At 33.9% G+C, this 24,739-nt stretch overlaps 1 long non-coding RNA gene and 1 pseudogene across 1 annotated transcript in view; both read left to right on the top strand.

Annotated features, from left to right (window-relative positions):
• LOC149792609 (uncharacterized) overlaps positions 1-223 on the top strand; it is a 31,607-nt pseudogene extending 31,384 nt beyond the window's left edge.
• The window catches only part of LOC149792608 (uncharacterized), an 82,666-nt gene extending 59,205 nt beyond the window's left edge, over positions 1-23,461 (top strand). Inside the window, exons 2-3 of the long non-coding RNA XR_016423299.1 lie at positions 20,444-20,571; positions 22,702-23,461. This is a non-coding gene — a long non-coding RNA (uncharacterized LOC149792608). The remainder of the gene's footprint in view (positions 1-20,443; positions 20,572-22,701) is intronic.
• Positions 23,462-24,739: the final 1,278 nt, after the last annotated feature.

Here is a 24,739-nt window from a genome sequence, read left to right as displayed (position 1 = left end):
TTATTATTTAAACAAAGGTTTTTAAAGGCATTGAATCAAAACTAGCTAAATTACATTCAAAAGATTCTTGCTTTGTGTTTATATAATTATTTGAAGCAACTTTATTTTTTTTAAACCCATTGCAACATCGTTCCTCCTAAACTTAGAATTACTTCGCTTGAGGTTATCTGCTCATCAACTGTGAATTGAAACGGGCCGTTCTGCTCTAAATGGAATCGAATGACATCTTCGCCATTATAACGTTAGCAACACTACGGACATTGATCATGACCATCACTTTGTATTAGTTTGTCAAATGCATCACCAAGTTAGTATTAAATAAATACGTGCATAATAATACTCAAGACTTACTATTTTAAGATTTATATAACTTGTCTATGTTATTCAAAGAAATGTTGCGTTAAAGCTGGCAAACAAATTGTATATGAAGCATTCCTCGTAAGAAAGGCTTTATTATAGTTTATAGATGTATGAAATCTGTTATACGACAAAACTTAATGCTTTAATCTACTCTGATGTATTTGGAAAATTCATCCGTACATAATATTCATGTCTTTGTAAAGTTTATCCTTTCATAATACGCATGCAGCTAGCAGAGCACAGAGTATATATTAAATATACATTTATTTTATTTAATTTATATGTTTAACACGTTACACATGAAGACATCGTTTTAGTTGATGTTGTGCCTTTAGGTGATTTATACTATTTGTAATGGGTCCGGGCAGTTAATTTATGTGTTGATGATGCGGTGATTATAGAATGAGTGACACGTACCTGCTTTTATGGCGTTCAGTAATTGTTTATAGTTATATGGTATTTAATGAGTGATGTATATGATGACTGTAGAGTTTTGCCTACTCAGGATGGCTTCTAAGCCATTTTATAATATCCACTTTCCCCACTTCCGTTCTCTCCTTTTCTTGTCTCTCAGAGACTCGGGACCAACTGTACCAGGGTATTTCTCTTCTCTGTCTCCTACAGCTCCTACACACACACACACACACACACACACACACATGCATACATACATACATACATACATACATACATACATACATACATACATATATACATACAATACATACATACATACATACATACATACATACATACATACATACATACATAGTTACGTAGCAATGACAAATTCTATTTGGAAGATAAAACCGTTTCTGATTTTAGAACGTTAATACGTGGTTTAAACTTTTAGCGGCATTTGTCGGTATTGAATCGGATTTATTTCTATATTTCTTCCCTCTGTCATAATCGAAATATATTACACGAAATCTTAAATAAGTGACTTTCAGACGCCTTTGGACTCAGAGGCTCAAGTTTTATCGCCAACTTCACACCGTCAGTCTAGATTGTGCTGGCGTAAAAACCTTCCTCACTTCCTGGTATATGTCTGTGAAAAGTTCATTTCAAAGTCAAGGAAGTCTAACATAAATGTTTCTGATTGGATGCAGATACAGAGGTATTAATCATCAAACAGATTCAAGGCAACGACCGATGATTATCAAGAAAAATCCCTTACTAGTGTCAATCGTGGTTTACCTGAGGAATGTATATGCCTTCTGGTTCAAAGGCTCTATGCAAGTGACGAATCGTCGAGTCTCTAAGCCCTTCAATCAGAATTGACATGTTTAAAATTAAAATATACATGCAAACTCGAGCACTGCTGGTTAGGTTTGTTTTTGTATGGTATTTTATGGCAAATCAACTCAGGATGTTTATTTAGTACTTATATATCATCCGAACACATTACCATTAATGTGAAAAAATTGTGGGAAAACTCAGGCCAAAGTTACAGTCACTTTCTAAAATGTAAGGGAAATACTTTTTATATTTCTCATACAATTTTCATTAAACCTTCAGCATAAATTAATAAACATAATTGCCTCAATATAAAATTACAGTACTTCCGAAGCGATTATTATCGAAAAGTAAATGATTTTAGGCCCCACTTGCCCCACCCGCCATTTCAGCCCCAATAATTCTGCGTGAGCCCCAATTTACAATTTATTATTCCCCCCCCCCCATTAAATCACTCTGTGATGTATACAATCTTATTCATTGCTGATGTTTGATAAACCATCGTTCTATCATCTGTTTCTATTTGTGTTCAAAAACTTACTAATGGTTGTTGTAGCTAATGTTGTATTTTACGACAAAATCTTAGTTTATGGCAGTTTGATTATCATTATCAGCTTCTATTTTCGGCCTCATGGTTTGACAAAAGAAATGAGGTCGGATCATTGTCATGCAAACACGGTTATTTAAACGAATGTCGTGATTGATGATAACATTTTCATAACCTTTGTCAGCTTCCTCAAAGCATTTGAGGAAGTATTGGACTCCTAGACGTTAGTAATGTTTAAAACTTTTTGGCGCAGAAATATCTCGTTTTATTGTGACAATTTCATTTTTTTAAAATTAAAAACAGCAATAACAGTAATTGAATATGAAATATTTTCATGTTTAAAACGGACCATTTTCATAAATTAAATCAGGCCTATAAGAATTAGTCAAACACATGATAATCAAAATGTATTCTCTTTATCTTTATCAATTCATCATTTCAGACAATTTATTTATCAGCCATCTATGTTAGCAATCAACTTCTATTTTGTTAATGAGAACCCAGCATCCGATTCGACAGGCATGCCGTTTTTTATCTCAGAACGTTTGGGGATGGTGTAGGTTTATACAAAGATAAAGAAATATTCTACTTTTTGCTTTCTTTCTTAATAGCCAAAATACAAGACTTTATCCAAAAGTACCACAAAACAAATGTTTTTATTGTGTTTTTGAAATCTAAAACATCTTTTCTCTTTCTGTAAAACTTTGGATGTTTTTTTTTAACTCAAAACGTTTGGGGATGGTGTAGGTTTATACAAAGATAAAGAAATATTCTACTTTTTGCTTTCTTTCTTAATAGCCAAAATACAAGACTTTATCCAAAAATACCATAAAACAAATGCTTTTATTGTGAAATTGAAATCCAAAACATCTTTTCTCTTTCTGTAAAACTTTACATGTTTTAGTTACATATTACAATATCATAAACAAAAACGTGTAATGAGAAAGTGATGAAAGAAGGGAGTGTTTATAAGAGTAACTTTTCAAATTAAAACTCACTTGCCTCTCTGTTCTTAGCGATTTTAAAATATGAGTATTTCTTTCCTTGTTTGTCGCTTACGAAGCATAATGACGTTACGCCCTAGATTTCCCTTCCAAGAACGATCTCTGTTGGCACGGTGCCAGCATATATGTACATTATTTTACATGGTACACGTGTCAATAACAATGTCTGTTGGCATGGTTTTTGCATTTCCAAAAATTAGATTGCATGGTACACATGGCCAAGGCAAGGTCTGTTGGCACGGTGTTTTCATATCCGTACATTAGATTGCATGGTAACCGTGTCCAAAGCAAGGTTTGTTGGCACGGTGTTTGCATATCTATAAATTAGATTGCATGGTACACGTGTCCAGAGCAACGTATAATTCTCCTTTTTCGCATAAACATGAGACCGACCACGAACAGGAAGCCATTTTGACCGTTTTCAAATGTGATGTACGTACAGAAAAAATATTTGTGAGTGTGTCTTGCGTCTGTTTGTATGAGTTTATGTGTCAGAACTCACACACACACACACAGATATATATATATATATATATATATATATATATATATATATATATATATATATATATATATATATATATATATATATATATATATATATATATATGTATGTGTGTGTGTGTGTGTGTGTGTGTGTGTGTGTGTGTGTTTGATGATGTTCTATCCTCTATCATATAAATGCTGCCTATATTATAATAGCGACCTCTTTAATGGTTGATTCTTTATATCCTGAAGTCATATTTATTGTTTCTTTGATGGACGCACGTACACAATCTGATGTGTGTGTGTGTGTGTGTGTGTGTGTGCGTTCATTCATTATCAATTCTTCATAATCTAAAATATTGCCAATATTAATGCTCCGCATATTTTGAAGTCAATTCTTCTGGTCTTGAATCTTGAAAGAAATATGTTTGTATTGTATGAGGCACCAGTCATTTTTGTATTTTGAACTCTTCCAGACATTGCAAGCATAAGTTACATATGTATTAGCAATCATAAAAACAGGCCTAACATTACACAAAATAATCATTTATCTTAAAACCGTTTGGATTCATGGTTTCCAAAGTTCTGAATCCAGAACTCAACATTAAACTATATTATGATTGATAGAAACTTGAAAATTCATATGTTGATAGGCGGACATATCCGGAAGAATATCCGATTTGAACCTATAGCAAGCGTTCCGGCTTATAGATTGATGATGCTCGTGGTTCTCTCTTCCGGCCGTCTGACATGAACACTCAGGTTTGTGGTTGTGTTTCAGTTATATTTTTTGTTGATCCTATGATCTATGGAGTTACATAATTTAGTGGGTAATTACTCATGAGCACTACCATAGCCATGTAGTGAACACTAGGTCACTATTACCTATATTTATTGCGGGAGGTCGCGGGTTCGAACCCCGGCCGAGTCATACCAAAGACTAAAACAATGGTACCAACAGCTACCTCGCTAGGCGCTCAACATTAAGAGGTTAGTGTTAGGACCGGTCGGCCTGGTGTCAGGATAATATAACTGGGTGGGACATAATGCTACATGTCTGTGACATGATGCCCCAGTGCTAGACATCACTACAAACTGTCACACTACAGACATCATAGCGCTGTGACTGAAAAATTGTTAAAGCTACGTTAAAAATACAAACACACACACACATCTATATTTCAGACTCCAATATTTTTTTAACCTTTCCTTTTAACTCCATAATGTAGTTTACGGTTTTCGTTTGGTCCTTTTCAAAGACACTGTCACTCGTAGAGTCGCATAAGTTTGTATTTGGGTATGTCATGTGGAATACTATACAAGTCTTTGAAATATAAAAGTCATTGTGACCTATATATTTCATGATCCAGATATTGTTGCTAATTTTATGCATTTAGCTCATGTTCTCGGATATTACCGACTCTGAGTAAACGGCAATCAGCGAAACCTTTGTCAAATTCACCTACATTTTATTTGCCGGTGATTTTGACTGAGCTCAGTTTCTCTCCTGTTTTGGGGTCGTTGCTTTAGATAACATTAACTGAGTCATATAAGTTACCTTTAAGATGTGGAGTGCTACAACTTTCAGTAAAAATTATCTCAGTGTGATCTATGTATGCTTCGTGGTCCAGTGAGTTTGGTTAACCTTTTTTGCTCTGTTTTTCAGGCAATCATATTACTTGGTATGTAACTGTTTTCTGACGGGTACAACAGCCATCAGTGAAAACTATGTCACTGCAGCTTACAATTCGTAGTTCAATAATATGTGCAATGCGACTGAAATCGATATATTCTTATCAGTAAATAGATTTGACAGGCGCAGATGGGAAGTCGTGTTCAGTTTTCTTTTAGTTTTACTATTCAAATAACAGTTTTCATACAACTGAAGGTAAAACACATCTTTCCGAATCTACGATTGTTAACGATAAGTCTAACACACAGCACAATTGATTATAAGTTACAAAAACTAAAAATAAGTTTACAGGGAATTCCAAAGGTCAACAGAACATAAACTTTTGTATCTGCCTGTCAGATCTCCATTTTAATATGTTTGTTATTTTTTCTTACTTTTTCATTGAGTCAGAGAATGCTCTTTATTTACAATATCGTTTCTAACAAACTTTCTTTATCTTCGTACGGAAGTGTTTGTATATGATGTTGCGCATAATACATAGATATATAACATCAACGGTTTTTGAGGCAGATGACCCCTACGTTTTCATTAACTATTTTGTCTTTCATTAATCGTATGTAGAGACAATTTGTATGAAAGATTTTGTGAGAAAGGCTAATTACCCTTGTAAAAATATGTCAATGCAACCTATTTATTACATTTCATTAACTGTATAAGTGTTTAACACTGGTTTTAATTTCCCCGGCATTGTTGTATGTAGTCGAATACAATGTCTGGTACATTTGCAAAGAGCATTGCTATTGCATATTATGTGTGCTCTCAAAATGTCAGTTAAAGTTTGCAAACTCTGGATGCAAACAAGTTACCGTGAAAAATACCATAGATTCGGTCTTTCTGTGATGAATGCAAGTATTACAACAATCCGTATTTCTTAACCAGGACACAACTCTGTATGTGGCAAATGTTGCTGATAACGTGCAGATTTTACTGCACTCATTGTATTCCTTTTCGGACACATATACTAGATCTTCAAGGATTTTGGTTACCATTGGCTTTTGATAATAAACAGAACGCAAACAAGAGCTTTCTCGCCCGCATTCAAGATCACATGCTCTCTCTCTCTCTCTCTCTCTCTCTCTCTCTCTCTCCATGCCTCAAAAACGTTGGTTTCATATGGTCTAAGTTTCGCCAGAGTTAAATTCGTTTTGGAAACCAGCGTTGCTCTCAGTTATTTTAAGCATTTTGTATGCCCTCCTTTCATCTTACCCTTAGGGTCATACAGAGCCATAACACATTTGCTAGTTGCTGTAGTGGCTGAATCCTCAGTTTCACCATAATGTGTAAAAAATATTTTAAAACTTCTCATGCACCGGTGTTCTTAGTAAGGACTTCTTCCTCATGCATATCCAACGGTGTTCTTAGCACAGGCTTCTTCCTCATGCCTATCCACATGTGTTCTTAGTACGAACTTCTTCCTCATGCTTATCAACATGTGTTCTTAGTACGAACTTCTTCCTCATGCTTATCCACATGTGTTCTTCGTACGGACTTCTTCCTCATGCATATCCAATGGTGTTCTTAGTACAGGCTTCTTCCTCATGCCTATCCACATGTGTTCTTAGTACGAACTTCTTCCTCATGCCTATCCACATGTGTTCTTAGTACCGACTTCTTCCTCATGCATATCCAACGGTGTTCTTAGTACAGGCTTCTTCCTCATGCCTATCCACATGTGTTCTTAGTACAGGCTTCTTCCTCATGCATATCAAACGGTGTTCTTAGTGCGGATTTCTTCCTCATGCATATCCAACGGTGTTCTTAGTACGGACTTCTTCCCCAGGCTAAAGAGTGATGTAGTTGAGTCTCAAACTGTCCACGCATGCGCCACGGAAAGAGTTTAACATAATATCAATTTTGTAATAACTTTACTTTCCCATTTAGGATAGATATATTCTAGATATATCCTCTTATGTATGTTATTCAGCCTGTGTTTGCATATTTTGGCACATTTCATATCTCTCTCTCTCTCTCTCTCTCTCTCTCTCTCTCTCTCTCTCTCATTACAATCATAATTATGTTTAAAAACCACAGAGAATTGGGATAGACGAGTTTTTATTAAATTTAAAGCCGAAATTAAGTGAAAATTTAACTGTTCGGGCCAAGTCTATTGCCTATATAGAATGCAAGCTTGCCAAGGCCACACAATTAAAATTTGAATGCAAAAATAAAAAATTAAAGAACCATACTCCTTACTAGTAAATCCTGAAGTATTTCTAATACAAACGCCCCTTGATATTTCTGCAATTACCCCCACCCCAACAATATTCTCTGTCTCGTTATTTTCGTATGAAAAAAAATTTATCTGTCAGAAAAACTCAGTTGAAAGTATTTTATATACAAGTTGATGAGACTTGTATGCATATGAATATTGTTATAAAATTAATATCACATCTTGCATGATACTTACTGTCCAACGACCTATTCGATATTGAAACAAAGTAGTCGTATTTGGGTGCAAGCTGGTCCCCAGTTTAAGTTGATACTATTACCAAAGTAGCAGAGTTAGGGTAAAATTTGGTCTCGGACTTCTGAGCTTGAACTATACATGTATCAATATTGAAACCAAAGAAACAGAACTAGGGTGAAATCTGGTCTCTCAGCTTTAACTGTACATAATATTTCTACCGTGCCCATCCGTTGAAACTTGTATATGATAGTTATGGCAAAGTGTGTAAGACTCTAATGAGAATATTTTGGCATATCTAGGTATATATTGATTCGATTAATAATCAACATGTTTTTTCATTGACGTTTCCACTTTATGTCTCTGGAAGAAACATACACTTCAACAAAATCCTGACCACTTCTGAATTCACAGCACGGCACATCTAAAAAAAGAGAGAATAGGTTCAGAATGAAGACACGCTTCTAATTGGCTGGAAATGCACAGTGCAGTACTTACAATGCACTAAGTATATTGAAGGGTGCGACAATATCAATTAGGAAATTCCTATCCTTGGTGCCCTTTATATTAACACACGCCTTGAATGTTGACAGCAATCTTATATTGTACCATAGTTTCAGACTTACTCAAGCAAATCTTTCATGTCACTTTGAAATACTTTAACTAATTCCAGTCATATAAAAATTTCAAAACTTCTAGCCATTTAAAGTAACATTTTAATAATTCTAGCTATATAAAATAAAGTAGTTTCGCAAATTTTTCGTAATGGTTTGGTTTAATCATATTGCTGTTTTATATATAAGAATTTAATCCTAGCTGTATAAAAATGGTGTTTTCTCATAAAATGTATGTTAGTCTTTCTTAGTTTTATGAGCAAAATAAGATGCATTCATCAGAAGCTATAATAACAGAATACCATTGAAAGAGAGATCTCTGTAAAACTAGATATAAGTGGAAACCAATGTCTCGCCGTCTAATAGTGGGGGGGGGGGGGGTGAGAGAGAGAGTGAGAACAACGCCCAATCAATGTAATTATATAGTATGACTGTATGTTATTTGTCATTTATCTGGTTCCCTGCATCGTGTGCTCTCTGATACTTACGCCACAATATAACTAAATAATCAAGACTTAGTTATCGGACTTTGATACTGGCCTGCCAGTTTAGGCCTGGCACCATCGAAATCGATCATATAATGCCTCTTTTCCTTCTCCTAGGCATGTATAGTGGGGTCGGCGGGGTGGGGTGGGGGGCGGAAACATAGACGCAACATTTTTAAATCCAAATGTATGGTAGTAATACTTTGCTTCTTACAGATTGCCTTTATTTGCTAATAGATATCCTTCTTCAGACAGATATGCCTTTAATAGAAACATAACGGACATCACATAAAATCAACTCAAGACAGATTTGACATATTTGTATTATTAACGTTAGCAAAAAGATTTAGGGGCGACACTTCAAGGAGCGTGGTTTTATGAATTTCAATAGATTTTACTTTGGATTTGTTTTTGTTCTGTCCGATTCAAGATGTTGGAAAATCGTGAAGATTGAGTTATATGTTAGAAAGGTCGACAATCGTGTTTAGATAAAGTCAAGTTTAGATGCATATATGGGTTTCCCGCGTCACAAATAGGACAAAACCACTTATAATATGGGCGAATAACGCCTCAGTGTATATTCTGAGAAGCGAATAGCAGGCAGACCTTGAGATGGTTGCATGGTAATTCATGTGGTAATAAAAGATAACTTTCTCCTTTCGCCCATGGAACGAAATCATTATAATGCATAGTAATGTATTCTCCAGACCGTTAGGCAGTTTTGATCTGCAATTTCATAGGCAATTGATAAAGCAAGTCATGTATTGTGTGATATATTCCTGGGTATTATTGTGTCACCGAGTAAACGTTTACGCTAAAGTGTTATCTGTCTCTCTGTCTCTCTGTATGTCTGTGTCTCTCACACTGTAGTCAGATTTACACAGCTATCCCAGTTGCTTTGGCATAGAATAAGAAAGTCAGACACACTTTATCGCTTGTAGCTCAGTTTCCTAAAAACTGCTGCATGTATGGTCATGCAATTTCATGTGTGAGTTCAAATGTATCACCCATAACAAGTAACTTGTGGTTCTAATAACTTAACCTTTATTGATTCTTCTTATAGACCTTAAAATGTGCCTCCAATTATAAGCATGTTGGAAGAAAAAAAACTGTTTAATACTGTTTGAATCCATGCCTCATATTCTATCTCACTCCCGACATATTTCGTACTTTTCTAAAGTATCAATTCTACTTTTATTTCTTTTCACAACTTTCATGGAAATTGTCTTCTGCAAATTCGAAGACGTTGATTGACTACATTATTTCTTGTACCTGTTTTTCGATTATAGTAGAATATGCGTTTATTGGAAGACTGTAGGCGACCTTCATACGCAAAGAAGAAAATTAAATGTTTACAATTTGAAAGCTTCTGCTTCCGCATTATAAACGGAGTGCTTCCGCACATGTAAAATCAATCGGCCAGTCAGTGTTGATTTTGTTTCTTTTCCTGGTACCCATGTCCTTAAATTTTGTCTTCCACAAAGAAAAGGTTATAAATTATCATAATATATATATATATATATATATATATATATATATATATATATATATATATATATATATATATATATATATATATGTATATATATATATTTATTTATTTATTATTTATTTGAATGTGTGTATTTACATGCAATTAAATATATTTAGTATTGATTAAATGTTTTACTGTCTGTTTTAAACTTACCACTTTATTTGCAGATACCAAGCAGCCCCTTCACAGCATATATATATATATATATATATATATATATATATATATATATATATATATATATATATATATATATATATATATATATAACTGGTTTCCGTTGTAGGCACGTTCCCTCATTTTTCCTAAATATAAAGATACCACGCAGCCCCTTCACTGCATATAGAACTGGTTTCCGTTGTAGGCACGTCCCCTCATTTTTCCTAAATATAAACCCTATAATGTATTATAATCCCTGTCCTCCCTTCTTTTCATTAAGATAATTTCCCTAAAACAAACCCAAGGAATTTTGAAAACAGAATTTGCAATAGGTTTTCCATTTTTGACACGCCGATGTTCGGTTTTTTTTAGGTTCGTACTCCCTTTCCGTTCAGACATGTTAGCCAGTTGGGCCGATTTACTTGCCTTTCCCCTATCTTAAACAAAACGTTTTGAGTTAAAAAAAAAAGACCATTTTTCTATAGGTCTTTTAAATTAAGTGCATTGCCCCTTTATGTGTTTGTGTTTATGTTTGCAAATGTGATTAGTGCTTTAGTGCCGTGTGTGTGTGTGTGTGTGTGTGTGTGTGTGTGTGTTATAGGGACGAGCTATATCTAGGTCAAATCTACATAGTTTCTTTCCATCTAAGAAAACAAAAGTGTGTATTATATATCAATGGTCATACGTGCGTGTACGTGTATGTAATTGTTTCTCATCGTTCTTTTCTCTCGTTTTCTTTTTGTTCACCTTAGCGCTCTTGGTTGTATGTGGCCATGAATCAAAGTTATGTGTCTGGGAGGGAAGGGCACCTACTCTATTGCTAGAAGAGATATCACTACATAGTCCTGAGTTTACATTATGTTATATCAGGCATGCACAAGTTACAACCCATGGTCTAGAGCCGTCCCGCGATCTGGTTTTATCTGGCTAATTTACATCATAGAGTGAGGTGATGTGAGTTTGATTTTTAACGTAACTTTAACATTTTTTCAGTCATATCGCTACGATGTCTGCAGTGTGGCAGTTTATAGTGATGTCTAGCACTGTGGCATCCTGCCGCAGACATGTAGCATGATGTCCCACCCAGTCACATTATCCTGACACCAGGCCGACCAGTCCTAACACTAACCTCTTCATGCTGAACGCCAAGCGAGGCAGCTGTTAGTACCATTTTTGTAAGTCTTTGGTATGACTCGGCCGGGGATCGAACCCACGACCTCCCGTTTTAGTTTTTAAGGAGATGTCCAACTGTATTATATACTTTACTTATTTCTTTTAATTTCTTCTCTGTCTTTTGCTTCTGTTTCTTCAATTTTCTTTTCCTTTTTGTTCTTTTTATTTTCTTTATTTTCATTTTGTTGTCTCTTTCTCATTTTTTCTTTTGTCCTTCTTCTTTTGCTTTCTTTTCTGATATTTATTTTCCATTGTTTATTGTAAACCAGCAGACGTGGTTTCCATCTTAATGCCTGTTCATTTCTCTGTGTTTTTGTTGGTTTTAGTTTAGCTTGCAACTTCTAGAATCAATGCCTGTTGTGCCAAACTTGTGGCACTTTCTATGGAATATGCATTCTTTTTACCACAATGATACCTTCAAAACTTGCTTGTAGAAAAATATTGTTAGATCGTTAACATGATTTTTCACAATTCGTAGGATACATACTCAGAATGTAAGTATGGATTATCAACTTTGTCATCTGTTCACTTGATGGATCGAAATTTTAAGTATCGTTTGCCTCCCTATTCTACAGTCTAGGTCTTGAAATATTTTTAACACCTGTGTTTACAACTAGCAGTTCTGGGAGTTCTATGAATTACAACTTCATCAAAGTTTCAGTGAAAAAGCACAAAGTATTTTAAAATTTTGTTTAAATAAAAATAGTTTTCATATTGATTTTCTCATATATGTATTTCACTGCCACGCGTTTGGCACATACTATTTTATACTCGACACATTTCCTTTTCAAATGGACTTTCCTTTTGAAGTTAAATTTTCTTATATTTCAGTGGCTCACGCTTGGTCCTCTGTTTACCTTCTTTTCTGATGGCCAAATACAAAGAGATACATAATGATTTCAACAAATACAGATGGATGAGTCGAACTTACTGCTTAAATTAGCAATACAATCTGTATCAAACTTGTCGCCACCAATTTATCTTGCACGCTTAAATGTTAATATGTATATTTCCTGATGGCCAATCAGTTAAATGCAAAAGAGATCCATTATTTAAAAAATTACAGATGGATGAGACAAATAGTCTGACATGTAATCACATTGTTTATGTAATAAATGTTTCGTTTTGTCTGCATACTAAGCCTTTTTAGCCCAATTGCAAATAATCCTTCAAAGCAGACATCCCCATATAAAGGTCTCATTACATTGTTAATATTAAATGTCGCATGATTAGATTTTTTATCTCAATAATAAATTCCAAAAATGCCCTAAAATTTTCAAAAAAGCTATACAACATCAAACTGAGCGCTATTTATTCCCCGGTTTATTTATAAATGCTTTGAATATATTAGAAACATTCTGATTTCAGTTGGAAGAAGGCTTAATAACTACTCTTTACACAAACTGCCACCTACGATATATGTAATCATTACGTTTCTCTCATATGATGCCTGCTTGTGGCCTGAGATTTTAATATCAAATAAAGGTTCTGTTTTGTACATTTAAGCCTTCTTAGACATGTAAAAGACTCAATACAAGTCTTTCTTCTTATCAGACATTCCAAGTCAGTCTTCTTAGTAGACATCCCCGTGTAAATGACTCAATACAAGTAAGTCTTCTTAGCAGACATCCCCGTGTAAATGACTCAATACAAGTCAGTCTTCTTAGCAGACATTCCCGTGTAAATGACTCAATACAAGTCAGTCTTCTTAGCAGACATCCCCGTGTAAATGACTCAATACAAGTCAGTCTTCTTAGCAGACATCCCCGTATAAAAAACTCCGTACAAGTAAGTCTTCTTAGCAGATATCCAATTGCAAAGGGCAGTATACACTTTAGCTTTCTTGGTAGTAATCCGCGTGTAAAAGACTCATTACAATTAAGACTTCTTAGTAGATACCTTAATGTAAATGGCAGCAGCATAGCAAGGATATCATTTTAGCATCTTCACGTATCTATTAAGTTTTTTTAAATTTAAATACCACCTGTTCAAATAATGATAATGTTGCTTTTCATGGATTCTCCGTCATTGACAGATTTCACTGACTGCCTTCATCATATTCCTTGAACAGAATAAAACCGGGTTTATCTTTTGTATGAATGCATTTTTTCCCTTTGATTTTGACGGTTGTTCTGAAGTGATACTCCAAGATAAAGTTGTCTTTATATTTTAACCCTTTTCTAAGCTCCATAATATTCGTATAGTATGTTCAATTGAAAATTAACTGTCTCTAGGTCACGTTTTGATCTCCATTTCATTTTTTTCAGTGGCTATTATTCATGGTTTAACAGCTTTGGTCATTGCAACCTTCACGTTGACCGTATGGCATGAAAATAAGAACAGTAAACCTACACATTACAATGAATTCTAATGGCTGGAAGTACCTAGCTTATACAATTGTAATCACAAATGGGTAAATTAATTTAGGAATAATCAGTCTATTGTCTAGTATTTAAAACGTCACCCAACAGTTGACAAGTTTAAAAATATTTAAAAGGTGTGATCAATGGGTCAATTAACAAAATGTGCATGGATGCTTTTAACCTTGTACATTTTTAGTGAAGTAGATTCGTTGTTTCTAGTGGACGTTTCTGTAACAAATTTACTTGTTTGTAATGAACACAATGTAATCAAAGTAAGATTATCATTTAGAATTCATTGCAAAACATTGCTTGCATTGTGCTCATTTAAAGTCACAAGATAATGGCTAAAGGGAACACATACGCCTTAAGACGAGACGATGCTTACTCATGGGCAACATAATATTACAAGCAAATGTAAACAACTCTTGCCATCCAATACTAGTTACTCACCTATTAATATTTAGTTTATCTCAAGCGAACATAAAATCCGCATTTTCCGATTGCTTGATTGGATACATTTACAGAAATCACGGATACATTAGTCACGTAACAAGATTAAAAATCGTTTCGTGTGAAATCACATTGTATGCTGGATAATATAAACTCTAACGCATAGACAAAAATTGTCAGAGAAAATATTCTAATTATTGCTTTTCTTGTTTTTCTAGAAAGTTCATACGTTTTTTAGATACCGAGCTTGTAAATAGATTATAACAAATGCATTTTAATTTGATTAAATGCTCTTTGATATTTTCAATTAAAGCTTTAATAATGATTAAATGTATGTGATTTTAGTCATGTTGATCATCACTGATCTCGAATGATATTAACCCTTTGAATGTTGATCATCAATGATCTCGAATGATATTTACCTTTTGAATGTTGATCATCACTGATCTCGAATGATATTAACCTTTTGAATGTTGATCATCACTGATCTCGAATGATATTAACCTTTTGAATGTTGATCATCAATGATCTCGAATGATATTTACCTTTTGAATGTTGATCATCAATGATCTCGAATGATATTAACCTTTTGAATGTTGATCATCACTGATCTCGAATGATATTAACCTTTTGAATGTTGATCATCATGGCTCACTAACAATGGAACCTTTTATACTGAACGTTTTGTTATTACAGAAAGCCTGATTTGATGTTGCAATAATGTATATGAAACAAGTATATCTAAGAATTTAATGTTTAAGTTTAAATTTATCACATTCGCTTCCGCATGTTTAGTACCTAATTTCCCCTTGAGCAAACAATGGTAATTAACCAAGGTTAAATTATTTCCTTCCTCCATCTATAGCATACCAGACATTTTGAAATATCTAAATGCTTCACCTGCTTTACTTGAAACATATTATGCTAACTCTTTATTCATTTGCATGGGACCATATTGCTTATATTCCAAACCGGCAACTTTATTTTAAAGAATGACGCTTTTGTTAACCTGTGGTACCATTTTTCTCACTGCTGGAAGATGACGTAGACGAAATGCTTCCGCATTGCGCACGCATGATTTCCTATAGCGTTAAACATTATAATACAATCGGTACAAAGCTTATTAGAGGACGCAAGAGCGTCCTCTTATTAGTAGTTATATTTTTACATACAGAAATTCAGGGATCGTTTCTATTAGAGTGAAAGAGATATTCCTTATAGGACTGTGTTTCTCACCTTCATAAAGACATTTATACCAAAATGGCTGAATGATGTACCAGGAACATAGCTCTGAATAGAACGATGTTCACGGAAGAACGGGGCTGTCTTTCACCCTTTGATGCAAAGCAAAGTTGCTTTAAAACCCAAAATAATGTCCCCATCTTATACGTAATTAAAAAGTAGTGTAAATGGCAACAATCTTTTTTATCGATGGAAATCGTTGACAACTATGTCATACTTACGGTGCTCATAAAGCGGAAACCTACCATCCCCCCATCTTAGCTAAGGTACTGAGTCTGTATTTTTCACCGATGCGACGCTTCCATTGATCTTGTTCCTTGCTTCACGTGCTCTACATACTCCACGATACAACTAAATAATCAGGAGTTTCTACAAGTAGCATATTTAAGGGTTTCCCCCATATCATAAGTTAGAGCATAACTATGAGTTACACAGGCACATGTAGTTTGAGAAGCAGGCAGACCTTGCGATGGTTGTACGGTAATAAATTATATCTTTCTGCTGTCGCCGATAGAATGAAATCAATATAATGCATAGTAATGAATTCTTCAAATAATTAGTTTTGATCTACGATTTTTTAAGCAATAGATAAAGCAAGACATGTATTGTGTAATATATTCCTGATGATTATTCAATGGGTCACTGAGTAAACGTTTACGGTATAGCATGCTCTCTCTCTCTCTCTCTCTCTCTCTCTCATAATGTAGTCAGATTTACACAGCTATCACAGTTGCTTTGGCAAAGAAAGCAAGACACACTTTATCACGTGTAGCTCCGTTTCCGAGACACTGCTGCATGTATGGTCATGGAATTTCATGTTTGCATTCACATTTATCACACATTGCAGATAAAGTGTCGTTGTAATGACTTAACATTTCTAATATCTTTGGTACGGACATTCAAATTTGTTTCCAGTTATAAGCGTTCTGGAAGAGAAAACCATAATATAGCTTGAGTCTATGCTTTGTATAATATTTCACTCCCGGTCTCTTTGATTAAATTCGGAAATAAAAATCTAGTTTATTTACTTTCACAACGTTCTTAAAATTTGTGTTCTGCTGATTCGATGTCGTTGGTTGGTAGCATTATTTATTGTACCTATATTTTGATTACAGTGGAACGTGGTTATTGGAAGACTCTTAGCGACCTTCATATGCAAAGAAGAAAATTAAATATTTACCGTTTTAAAGCTTCTGCTTCCGGATTATAAACGGAGTACTTCCTCGCATGTAAAATCAATCGTCCAATCAGTGTTGATTATCGTTCATTTCCTGGTTCTCATCATGACCTTAAAGTTTACCTCCACAAAAACAAGGTTATAAAGCAGGTATTATATATATGTTTGTGTTCGTGTTTGTTTGTGCTTTTTATCCCATGGGTTGCTTGTTTGTTTTTATCGGGTCTAGATATATCTAGGCCAAGTCTATATGGTTTCTTTCTATGAAAACAAATGGTGTATCGATGTTCGTACGTTTGTGTTTGTGTGTGTTATTTGTTTTCATCTTTCTTTTCTCTCTTCCGTTTGTTATTCAATTTTGTGTAGTCTTGTGTCCAAGTTGTTTGTCTGAGGAGAGGACCTGAACTGGGAGAGATGGAACTAATCCCTTCCTAGTTTACATTCAGTTATATCAGGCATGTGCAAACTACAGCCCGTTGTCCACACCCGTCCCGCGATCAAGTTTTATCTGCTTATTTACATTAAAGGGTGTGACATATAAAAATCGCTTTTCCGGCCCGCACCTTGTAGGAAGTTGCTCACACATTCGTTATATACTTAGTTAAATATGTAAGATGTACAAATGCAGGTTTTATTGTTTCTGCTATTCTGAAATAAAGCAGTGTTACTTGCATGTAACTGCAAAGTAAGAGCATGCAATCATTGTGTATACATGTGCATTGTATTGTACTATTAATTTTTCCTTCTTTGTACATGGATCAAAAAATATTGTTTTTCTTTAATTTCATTTTGCGTGAAGGTAAAAGAAAACATTAAACAAATAATGTCGTTAGCTATATTTAAAAAAGGATGGAAGATCACCAACTCCCCTTTGTATAAAGTGTCTTGATAACTTAAATAGAGTTAAAACTTCAAGATTATATTTGTTTTGCCTGGTTATTATTTTGGCTTATCAAATTTATATTCCTTAGTTTTCTTTTGGTGAATTTAATTAGTCTATACAGGTTTAAATTATGTTGGTCCGTTTCTTCTGCTTCTGCTTTCATTGTTTCGTCTGGTTTCTCTTCAACCGTGTCCATGTAAATTTGTGTTTACAATTCTGTTTCCGGGTACAGTCCTGTTTCTGAGCCGGATTCCATTCCTGACTCAGATGTGGTCAAACCACCAAATATTTTACTTTAAATTACGTACATGTACTTGTCCAAGCTAAACTCAGATCAACATTCAAATGACACTAGGATTACTAATGGTGACAGTACCCTCATAGTACATTAACACACTCTAAAACTTGTCAAGTGTTACCCTATATTTGTTTTAATGGCAGTTAATCAAAGTCAACTGGGGTCTTGATTCCATGTCATTGCAATCATTAATTCTTGACCATATGTCATACTTACTTTGCCTGTGCCTCTCCCACCACATTGTTTTCTTGACGACAATAAAAGGCATCTCAAAATAAAAACTGACTCTATTCCAATCATTTAAAGGTAAAAATCAGTCCCTGTTATGAAGATTTCACAGTGAAAGGCACAGCGAAACAGCATATCTAAATTTAGATATAACTTCTTGGCTCCACACTAAACCGAAAGTATTGTCACTTGACATTTAGATATCTTGCCTGTTGATGACTTGAGCGAATTCTTCGGCTTTTCTAACTTTTCCTTTCACTCCCTTTTCTATTTCTTTTCACTTCTTGTTCGGCCGCTTCTTTTTCCTTCCCTTCTGTTTCTTGTTTGGATTGTTCCAACTCTTCTTTTTATTTCGCTCTGCATCTTGTTTTGGTTTTTCCGTCTGCTTTTTTTCATTCTGTGTGCGTCATGCTTTGCCTATCTTTGTACTTCTTTTTTTTCCATCTGCTTCTTGTCCCGCTTTTTTCTCCACTTCCTTTTCCTTTTTCTCTGCTTTCTCCTTTTTCTTCGTTTATTTCTTTCCTCTTTTCATTTGCTATTTTTACAAAGTGCTTTCCTTTCTTTTATTAAATTAGTTTTTTTTTCTTCTTCTTTCTCCGTTTGTTTTTTCTTTTTCTTTTTTTTCTCTTGCTTTTTTCTTCAATTTTCTTTACTTTTAGTCTGTTTATTTTATTTATTTTACTCCTCTTTATCCTTTTTCCTTTCTGCTGCTTCTTTTGCTTCCTATTTTGCTAATGTCTTTTAAATTCTTTACTGTTGTAGAGCAGATAGTATAGGTTTATTCCTTCATAGGAGCTGTTCATTTCCCTGTGAATTTGGGTTTATTGTTTAGCTTTGCAAAATCGACAATTATGGCCTGTGGTGCCACATTTATAGTATTTCCTATGAAATATACATCTCTTATACGACGATGATATCTTAAAACCATGCATGTAGAAAAATAATGGTAGATTTTTGACATATTCTTGCTCAATTCATAGGAAATGTGTCCCTAATAGAATTTCGGTATAGCTCGTTTACCTGACCATCTCATACTTTTGTTCATTTATACCATTTTTAAAAAAAAACAACCTCTTTACACATTTTCTTCTGTCTGGATATTACACGGCAATGCCTTTGTATGAATTCATTGAAGTCTGGTTTTCAGGGTCTAGTCACTACTGTCTCTCTATAGTGTTTTACTTTTCTGTCCGTTTACCTCTATGTAATTTTCCTTGAGGAGATTATGTTCCCCATTTGAAAATAGCATGTCCTATGCTGGCCAAAGTGAAGGTTTCCATGAATACATGAATTGCTTTGAGGTATCTCTCCAAGAACAAATATAAATTATGATCCCTGTCTGGAATGAGCTTCAAGTATCGTTTTCCTTCGTATTCTACAGTGTATGTCTCAACATATTTTTCAACACCCATATTTTCCAACTAGCAGTTCCGAACGTTCTATGAATTGAAACTGCATTAAAGTTTGTAATGAAAAAGCGTTAGATTACACAGAGTATATGAACATTTCATTTAAATACACATTGTCTTCGAAATTAATTCAGCCCTATATGCGTTTAAGTACCACGCGTTTTTCAAGTGTTTGCCACACATTATTTTATATCACAAAATATTTTTAGCAATGAAGTTTCCTTTCCGACTGATCCTCTATTTCCCTCCTTTTTCAGATCCAGATATTTGTGTGTGTACTTACTGTCTGACTTCGCAATGCAGACTGAATGAAACTTACCACTACAAACTTATGTCAAACACTTATATATTTATGTGTATACATGCGGATGACCAATCGGTTAAAAGATTCAATGTTTATAAAAGACTGATACATGTACCAAATAATATACAATCTAATTTATTTCTTTAATAATTAAATATTGTTTCGTTTTGTCTGTATGCTACAAATTTGTGACCCAATTCTTCTCAGACATATCTATGCAAAGGACTAATTAAATTATTATTATTAAATATAGCATGACTGGATTTTTTATCTCAATAATAAATGCAAAATACTCGAACATTTCCAAAATGATATACAATGTCATGTTGAGTGATAATCATTAAGGGTTTATTTATAAATGCTTTTATTTATATTATGAACATTTTAATTTCAGTTGGAACTATTTATCTGCTCTACCGATCATCATTGCGTAATCCTCAAGCCCTGAACGCAAGCGTTGTAAATCTTGAAATGAATTGTTTATACAGCAAGAAACTGCATGATCCGAAGTTACATCGAAAGGTAACACTTCGTAATTCTTCGGACGAGAATTAAACTTTGAGAAGTATTTGACAACTTTAGAAAGAAAAGTTTACTTTATTTTCCAAACATTTAGAACTATCATCCACAAACTTCCAGTAGAGTCAGTGCGTTAGCAAAACATACAAGGACAAGACAGAAAATGCACTGTAATTGCTTAATATTGAGAAATTCTTATAAATTTGGAGGCATAATTCCGAAAACTTTTATGCATCTGCCAGTAATATATAAATTGCATCGCCAACTGGACGTGCAGATGTATATGAATGAATGTGCTTGAATGTATGCAAATATATGTATGTTTAGTGTGCATGCATGGGTAGGTATACGACTCACATTATTTATCGTCTAGAAGAATGGCAACTAGGCTTAAACTCGGCGAACATAAAATAGAATGTAGATTGGCTTGGCTGGCAAGGATTGGATCAAAATGTAAGATTTTCGTAAATTGACTCTTTCTAGACCATGTTTTACTGATGGAATCTCAGTCCTTTAACATACTTGAGTTTGGAAAACACAATATTGAAAGTAGTACCTGACAAATTACTGACTTTTTTAATAGCACAGTGTTTGCATAGGTTTACCATAGGAGCTGAACTAGTACCATGAATACATATATATATATATATATATATATATATATATATATATATATATATATATATATATATATATATATATATATATATACGTGTATTACTCTTCATATTATACTGTTTATGTTGTGTTTTTGCATCATACAATAGTAATGAACACACCGTTGTCATATATCTATGTCTTAAAAGGTTTAATAAATACTCTCCATACACACTGTCATCATGGCATCATGGATATATTAACATTACGTTGCTGTTATTTGCCGTCTCCTTGTCACCTGAGGTTTTAATACCAAATAAAGGTTCGCTTCTGTAAAGTTAAGCCTTCTTTGACATCCCCCATGCAAAGGACATTACACAATGAAGTCTTCCCTGCAGACATCCCAATATAAATGACTCAACAGACAGCCGCGTGTGAAGGACTCATTGCAATTAAGTCTTCTTAGCAGACATCCCCGTGTGAAGGACTCGTTGCAATTAAGTCTTCTTAGCAGACATCCCCGTGTGAAGGACTCGTTGCAATTAAGTCTTCTTAGCAGACATCCCTGTGTGCAGGATTCATTTGAATTAAGTCTCCTTAACAGACATCCCTGTGTGAAGGACTCATTGCAATTAAGTCTTCTTAGCAGACATACCACCATTCAAAGACAATAGACATATAAGCTTTCTTTGCATCCATCTCCAACTCAATTGACAGCAGCTTATGAAGGATATCATTCTAATCCCATTTTCTCCTCTTCACGTACCCATTCAGTTTTTATATAAATGCCACCTGTCCAGAAACTGCAAATTTCAATGGCTGTCCATTATTGACAAATGTCGTTGCTTGCTGTCATCATATTAAACTGGCAAAGCTGGTTTTATCTTTTGCATGAATGCATTTTGCACATATAATTTTGACGTTTTTCCAATGGTATACTGGAACAACAGTGTGTATGTATAGTGTTACCCTTTTCTAGTTATATTTGATTCCATATGGTCTTCCATTTCAAACATTAATGGTTTCTAGCAAAAGTTTTGACCTCCACTGGATTTTGTTTCTCACTGGTTATTTATCATGCTTTAATAACTTGACACGAGGTTCATCGCTTTGATCATTACATCATGCATGCTGACCAAATGGCAATAATTAAGCACAGTCAACTTACACATTACAATGAATTCTAAATGCTGGAAGTACCAAACTTATCTAATTTTAATCACAAATAGGCAACAGTATTGAATAAGCTAACAATAGAATAATCAATATATTTTTATTTCTAAAACTTTAACAAGCCATTGAAAGGGAGGAAATCATAAATTATGTGATTAACTGATCAATTCACAAAATATGTTTGAATATTTAAGGATTTTGTAAATTGTTTGCGAAGTTTAAAAAAATAATACAAAATAGATTATTTGTTCTAGTGGAAGTTTGTTTAATAACTTTACATGTTTGTAATGAGTATAATGTAGTTAGGTATTAGTTGCTGTTAGAAGTCATTACAAAATATTCTTTCCATTGAACTAATTTCAGGTCACAAAGCCAAAATACATGATGTAGTGACCAACAGGGGCACATATACCTTAAGATGAGATGATGTTTACTCAATGTTACAGAATGTTACAAGAAAATGTAAACACCTCTTGCCATTCAACTCTAATTACTCACCATTACCCCATGCGAACATAACATCCGCATTTTCCAATTGTTTGATTGGATGAATAGGCGGAAATGACAGATGTATTAGTCATGTAGCAGGATTAAAAATCGTTTCACCTGAGCTTGCAGTTATCTACATAATATAACTTCTAGCGTATATCAAAATTGTCAGAGACAAGAATATTCTAATCAATAATCCTCTTTTACAATGTTCAAGTGATTCTAGATATCAAGATTGTAATTGGATTAGTTACAGATCCATTTTAATTTGAATAGATAGTCTTCAATATATTAATTAATGTTTATATAATGATTTAAACTTGTGCGATTTTAGTAATGTTGATCATCATTGCTCTCACACAATAACAGCGTTTTGACTGTTGATTATCATGGTTCACCAACAATGGTAACATTTGCACTGTATGTTTTGTTTTTACAGAAAGCCTGGTTTTCTGGTGCGATAAAGAACATAAAACCAGAGGAATTGAGAGTTTGTTGTATAAGTTTTAATTTGTCATCGTCGCTTCCTCATGTTTAGTGGTAATTTCACCTTGAATAAACAAAGGCAATCAATCAACGTTAAATTCTTTTCTTCCTCCGTCTTTTGCACCCCAGACAATTTGAATGTATACAGTTTCAGTCTTTATATCAAATTAAATTTCTTCTGATATGCTTGAAATGGTTTGTTATCTCTTTATATATTTATATGGGACCATATTGTTTAAATTATAAACTGGCAACGTTTTCTCTTTTCTCAGAGGCAACAGGATATAAAACATGTTCCGTATTTTAACCAATCATATCCGTTTGTCTAATCGTATTGGTATGGTTCTATTTTCACAGCATCTCCATGCACTGCACATGAATTCTTAAAAGCACAAGGTATGTGACAATAAAAGTGTTGCACACAAGAGAATTACATACTAAACCCTCTAAAAACAAAACAAAAATTAGAAAGGTAATGCCGATGTTTTGTTAATAAGTATCTGTACATCTACTTCGTTATAGTAAACTTGTATGTAAGTCGCTACATGTAACAATATTAAATATGTGTTCATTTTTAATTGTGTTGTTACAAGGCAACTAAATACTGTCCATATTTATTGCCCTAATCATTGACAGAATTCTTGTGATCGCATATAATTGGCGAAAATGGGCTGACTTTTTGCATTTAGGTTAAAATATTGATTTGCGTACGTTTCAATATAGGCATGTTTATCATAGGACGGTTTATAATATCCCGTTGATTACAGGAACGCTTGATCATAGCTCATTTGATCATAAATCTCGTGAAGTATTTGATCGAGGACGATCAACGATAAACAAAAATACACAAACGATTAATGAAAAATAATTAATAAACCAAAGTTTCAAAAACATATTAAAAGAACGTTCTTTACGTTTATATTTTTACATTTCTACATCTTGTAAAAATGCCAAAAGTTATAAATGTGTGACTTCAAAGCCTGACAAAAATTATGTGATCACTCGTACCTATTCATTTTAAGAAAGCAACTATATACCATGCTGCAAAAACACCTCCACCAATACATAGTATTAATTATAGGGAGTAATATGGGTGTGAGATTTTCACTTGGTGATTATGTCAGTCCCTTACCGATTCACTTAACTGCATTGCATAATTTGTTTATAGTATTTTATTATTAATTTCACTCCTGCAACTTTAGGTAAAAAGTTATAATAAAATAAGCATTCAGTTTGTTTAAAAATGTTTTGGTGGATAATTTTCTTAAGTTATCTAACAACTAAAATTTACATATTTTGTAAATTTAAATATATTTGACTCAACGGAATATGATCAAACATGCTATACTGAAGCCATCTCGTGATCAAACAATCATGTGATCAACGGGTTATAATTATCGTCTTTTGATCAACAGGACTATGATCA

This window comes from Sinohyriopsis cumingii, chromosome 9 (genome assembly GCF_028554795.1).
Source record: "Sinohyriopsis cumingii isolate HCF-2022 chromosome 9, ASM2855479v2, whole genome shotgun sequence".
In the NCBI taxonomy this organism is placed as follows: domain Eukaryota; kingdom Metazoa; phylum Mollusca; class Bivalvia; order Unionida; family Unionidae; genus Sinohyriopsis; species Sinohyriopsis cumingii.
The sequence above is the reverse complement of the archived record's forward strand: the minus strand, read 5'-3'. Positions and strand labels throughout refer to the sequence as shown.